The sequence below is a fragment of the Triticum urartu genome, chromosome 1A, assembly GCF_056163025.1.
Source record: "Triticum urartu cultivar PI428250 chromosome 1A, HENAU_Tu73, whole genome shotgun sequence".
Lineage (NCBI taxonomy): Eukaryota > Viridiplantae > Streptophyta > Magnoliopsida > Poales > Poaceae > Triticum > Triticum urartu.
In genome coordinates this window covers 151,455,081-151,460,464 of record NC_141873.1, presented here as the reverse complement: position 1 = coordinate 151,460,464, position 5,384 = coordinate 151,455,081, and the positions used below count along the sequence as shown (strand labels likewise).

The window sequence follows — 5,384 nt, the reverse complement described above, 5'->3', positions numbered from 1 at the left end:
ACATTGTTCTGTTGCAGTATATCTCCAGTTTCGGGAATCATCGGTGTGTGGTTCTGTTGTGCTGTCGTTGGTATAACCTGTTTTTCAGGATCGCAAAACCCAGAGCTGATGATTATTTCAAATTCATCAATGTCAAGGCGGCGTACCAGACCAACGAGCCTTTTATTTTGGCAAATCAAGCAACACAAATATTTTTCTTGGAAGACACATTTGCACGTAGCGATGACTGGAGAGTATTGCAAAGGTTTGAGCAGAGGAATTCGTTGAATGAAGTTGCACAACAAGACGATGCTTACACTGCTCCTGATGTACAAGATAACACAGATGTTCCTAATATCTTTGAGAACCATCACGTCAATGACGCCGGCGAAAAGATTGCATGTCGTGCTGTCGACATACAAGAGTTGATCAAGAAGAAGCCAACGTTCGAGGACGTTGACGATGAAGAAGAAGATGACACCGTGGGGAATTATGATTCAGACTGATACACATGGCGAAGATGTTGACGCTGCTACTTCGGATGATGATTACATTGCTTTTGTTGTATTTGCCTGTCATAAGACGTTTTTATCTACTATGTGAAATTGTGTTTGCAATGACAACTGAAACCTTATGAACATGTTGTTTAGTATTTTGCTGTGAGAACATCACTTGTTATGTATGCTGATTTGTGTTTGGTGATTGTATAACAACTAAAACATGATGACATTGTTGTTTAGTTGTACTCATATTTGGCTGTGAAACTTGAATTTGATGACATAGTTTGTTGTCAGACTGCAATTTGCTCGACGTTTTCGAATGAGAACAAAGCTGACCCGACAGGGCCTCTGCTATTTCTTTACCTACTAATAAACCAGCTATTGCTTCTGGTCGTACGTCGCCATCAGTTTTACAAAAAAGTCCCTGTAGTTTTGCTTATTCAACCCGCAGTCCCGTTTTAAGTGGCTAATTTGGGAAAACCTTTCACTTTACAAAAAGGACCATGTAGTTTGATATATTCAACCCGCGGTCTTTTTTACGTCAATGCGGTGGCTCGAGCGGCTGGGGGTGAGGCGGCTGGAGCTTGCAGGGGCGGATCTGTGCACGGCAGGGGCTGGGGAGGCGGATCCGATGGCGGGCGGCGAGGCAAGGGTCGCCGGTGACGACGAGGAAGGCCAGACCGCGGCTTCCCGGGCGGATCCATGGCAGAAAAGAGACAGGGTGGTGAGGAAGAGAAGATGGGAGAAAAGAGGGCGGTGCGGCGACCCCGGCATGCTCGCCGGAGCCGGGTGATGGCAGACAGGCGCGGGAGACGGAGGGATCCGGCATGGCAGCGCGAAGTCCTTTTAGTTGGAGGCGGGCCTCCATGGCCGCGGCAACCCCTCCTCTTCTCTCTGTGGCCGCGGCAGCTCAGGCAGCGGTCAGATCCACCCTCCCACCCTCATTCCTCGCGCTGGATAACCTAGCCACCAGGCCATGGTGACCGACGGCGATAATGACGGTGGTGGCTACCTCGACGACGGCGGTATGACTTAGAAACCCCTCTGCCCCTTCCCTTCTCCCTCGGCGACCACTTGAATCCCGTGAGGAGAGGGGAGTGCCGATGCCAGGGTTCTGCTCTTCTTTCCTTCCCTTCCCTGATGATATTCTCTCCCTAACGCAGGCACACACCCAACATCGCCATGGACCAGTAGCTCAAGCATTCTTCTTCCTGATGGTGATGGGGTTCCCTCACCATCTTCAGGTCGTCATCCTTGAGGCCTCCACCATCTGCAGGTCTTTCTTCTTTTCTTCACCTCACTGTTGGATTCCATTCGATTCTCTGCTCTGCAGGTGAAGCTCTATCTATTCTCTGCTGTAGTGTCTACAATGGACTGTTTGCACCTTCTATGCAAATACTTGATTGTATATGGATTGAATGGATGGATAGATTGCAGGGTCTACAATGCACCACCTTGATTTGATTCGGTCTGGAGCAGCAGCATCTGCTCCTTCCTTCCTTCTCAACCATCTGTATTTACATTACTACTATAAGCTTCTGAAATGTAAATTATGCTAGGACAATTCCTCTTTAGCTTTAACTATGATATTCCTAAATGCGCAAGTAAATACTACTGGGATTACGACTACAAAAAAAATTCATGACATGCAAGCAATTCTCGGTTTAAATACTGTGAGCTTAAATAACAAGAGCTAAACTGTCGTGCTATGTTCAGAATTGGTACTAGAAAAGATAATCTAAACTGCACATTCTGAAAGTATATTGGACTCTTGCCCTCGAGAAATTAGTCTTCTAAGCATTACTTTGTAAATAAATGACATGATAACGTGTTGGTTCAGTTTAAAGCTGTAGGCAGAGGCTTGTGGTAGGGGGAAATCACTGCCAGTTGGAAACTAAAACTTCTATTTGTGAGTATGATCGGGACTGCGCTTTTCTGAAAGTATGTTAGCCAATGTTTGGATATCTTTCAATTACTTCTAAACAAGAAAGATGTAGTGCCATGCTAAGTTTGGATGTGGAGTTGTAATTTAACCTGCTTTGCAGCTCCATTTTGTCTTGCTACAACAATAGCTTGCCTCTGTGGTTCAGGGGTCAGGAACTTACATGGGCTTGCTCTTCTTTCATGTATTATATATGGGGTCCACGCTGCTTAGACTGTCTAAAAGTTATCTTCATTTCTACAAGTTTTCTTGTCGATGAACTTGACGGCTATTTGGTCATGTATTTGACTGCTTGTATTTTTTATTTCCTAATTGTGCACTTAGTCTGCATAAAATTCGTTAGCACATATTTCCTTGCAATTATGCTAAATTTCTGTTTGCATCCTTTTTCCATTTTGGTGGAATGTAGACATTGCTTAAGATGTAGTTTGATATTTTTCTAGGCGCACGCCATCACGCTCTTCCATTCCAGGGGCAACCAGGCCCGAGTCACCATCATCCTGATGTTGCCACGATGGGTGGCGGCAGCGGACAGACCAATGCACCTTGTGGTGATATCTACGTTAGGGAGGGTGTTGTTGCCGTCCACCACAATAACAACCTGTGTTGTGTCGATTTTAGATTCTTTGGTGACGAATTGGACTACATCCCGCTGAAGGCCGCTTATCCTGCTCATGAGCAAGGCTACTTAAAAGCAATCCTAGGTGAGTGATCTGTTCTTTGTCATGTCATGTATGTAGTTCCACCGACCTCATGTTGGATCGGAGTGTTTTCTACAGGATTCTTGTGGTGAATTCTTGAAGAAAAAAATCATTCTTCAAGATGATGTTTTCAAGCTCTGAATAGTGATTATGTTTGTTCTATAGTATACCAAAGATCATGCTTTTCTTTATGTCACAGAACCGATATGCTCTAAATTCCAATGGCACTAAACATCTTACGGATAAAATAGAAGCAACCTTTAGGAACTGGACGTGTCTGCTCTATAAGAACCCCTGTGCTTATACCATGATTTTGCTGTAACCTAGCATTAGGTGTGCATGGGTCGTAGCTGCACCTATATAAGGAGCAACAATGGTTATATTAAAAGGATTTTCTTCCTCTATTCCATCGCCCCTCACGGGTCCCCCACTCCCACACGCTCCCTCCTTACTGCTCCCATTCATCCTCTCTCCTGGATCCCACACCCATTGTAGCTCAATCCACGCTGTAGTGTGCATCTCCAGTTATTGGTGCTAACGAAAATGCTGCCTCCTCGCCACCGGGCAGCACCAACCGGATGTTGCCGTGTTGTGTTTGTGTAAAAATATATGGTAAATAAAATATATTTATGAACACTTACTGAACATACAACGGTGATAAATATATGTAATTTCATTTACATCACCTGTTTTGAACTGTATTTTATATGCAATTTCTATATCATGGTGGAACACAAAATTTGAATAAAAAATAATAGCACTGACCAATGTATATTCTGCAAGTTCAGATATATATCCATACTTAACTAAAGTACATACACTGCATACTGTGGAATCACACGGCAAATATTCATGCTTAACTAAATGCATCCGCTCCATTCTGGCAGTAGTGAATCTCGGGACAGTTCTGTGTGGCCTTGGATCAATCCTGAACTGATTGGTGTTATCTGCCCATTCTCTTTACATGACCAAATAAAAATATTTGTAGTTGCTTTTGCTGAGATGAATTGTTTGTTTCATGGATCCAAGCGTTGTTTTGGCGCTAAACCAAATCCTGGACCGAAGCCACATATGGTCTCTGCTTAATTGTCTTATAAGCAGTAGTGCAGCTGAGTTCTGGAAATCCCACCCTCCTTGCCAGTAGCAAGATGTGACTAAACTTATAAATAGGGATTAGAAAGGAACATGTTACTTTGGTTACTATTATCTTTATTTTATGTAATTTAGCTTATTGCAACTGTGGTTTTATGCTGCAGTTGACAAGATCCTTAAAGTTAGCTGGCAATCTTCTTCTATCCATTTCATTGTACTATGTTTTTGAAGCTCCAATGTTTACTTCAAAAAATTGGAATTTGCAAATTTTGTTTCTGGCTGCTCGGTCAGGCAAAGCCAACTGTTCACCACTATGTGCGGTTCTCTTCCATTTCATGGTGTGTAACCGAATATGGCACAAGACTATAGTTGTGTCATTGTGAAATTTACGAATGTTGATGTTTATTTTCAATATAATAGTATTGTTTACCAATTTGGTCCCTTGATCATGAACTAATTTCTCTTTCTATTCCTTCTAGATAATTTGCTTCAGTTCTAGCTACATGGTGAAACATGCATATTGTTTCCCGATATATTGGGCATCAGTCCACCTCTCATGAGATCTCTGAATTTTTGATCCATATTGTATTTGCAGAATTATTTCTTCAAGATAACTATGCTTGGATTCACAAATGCATGCAATTTCCTTCAAATGGAGGTTACTTCTTTACTAGTTATGTGCTATTCCACTTTCAAGTTTGGTTCTAGAAGTGTAATACTTGCTAGCTTAGCTGCAGAAGCGGGATGTATATGGCCTGAATTTATATTTCAGAGTGTATAAACTGATTCAGAGTATTCTGACATCTAAAACATTTTGTTGTATGGTTCTGTCTTGAAAGAACTGAAGTAATTCTTCTATGGGAGAGAATATAAACGTGATTCTGAAACAACATGCAACGTCATTTAGTTTCTTCTAAATATATCATTATAAAATGGTTGGCTCGATTGCGTTTTGTATGGATTCTGCAAGGGTCATTTCTATGGAATTACAAATTAGTTTTACATTTTTCTCGCCGAGCTCATTGTCTTTGGTTGCCATCTTCGGGATGGTTTGTGATCAAGTGGAGACCAAAAATCCTTTTTAATACGGACACCGAGAGTGCATTTAAAAAAATAGTGTTTCACTTTGTTCTTGCTTTCAAAAAATATTCACAACTTTCAACATGTTCA

General features: G+C 42.1%; 1 long non-coding RNA gene across 5 annotated transcripts; it reads left to right on the top strand.

Annotated features, from left to right (window-relative positions):
- Positions 1–998: 998 nt before the first annotated feature.
- LOC125524240 (uncharacterized) lies at positions 999–5,072 on the top strand. Of its 5 annotated transcripts, none has more exons than XR_015599395.1 (4): positions 1,000–1,504; positions 1,643–1,755; positions 2,865–3,125; positions 4,694–5,072. It is a non-coding gene; the product is annotated as an uncharacterized LOC125524240 (long non-coding RNA). The 5 variants fall into 5 exon arrangements; XR_015599393.1 differs by having other exon boundaries at positions 1,004–1,504; positions 4,810–5,072; XR_015599396.1 differs by having other exon boundaries at positions 999–1,504; positions 2,320–5,072.
- The last annotated feature ends 312 nt before the right edge of the window (positions 5,073–5,384 follow it).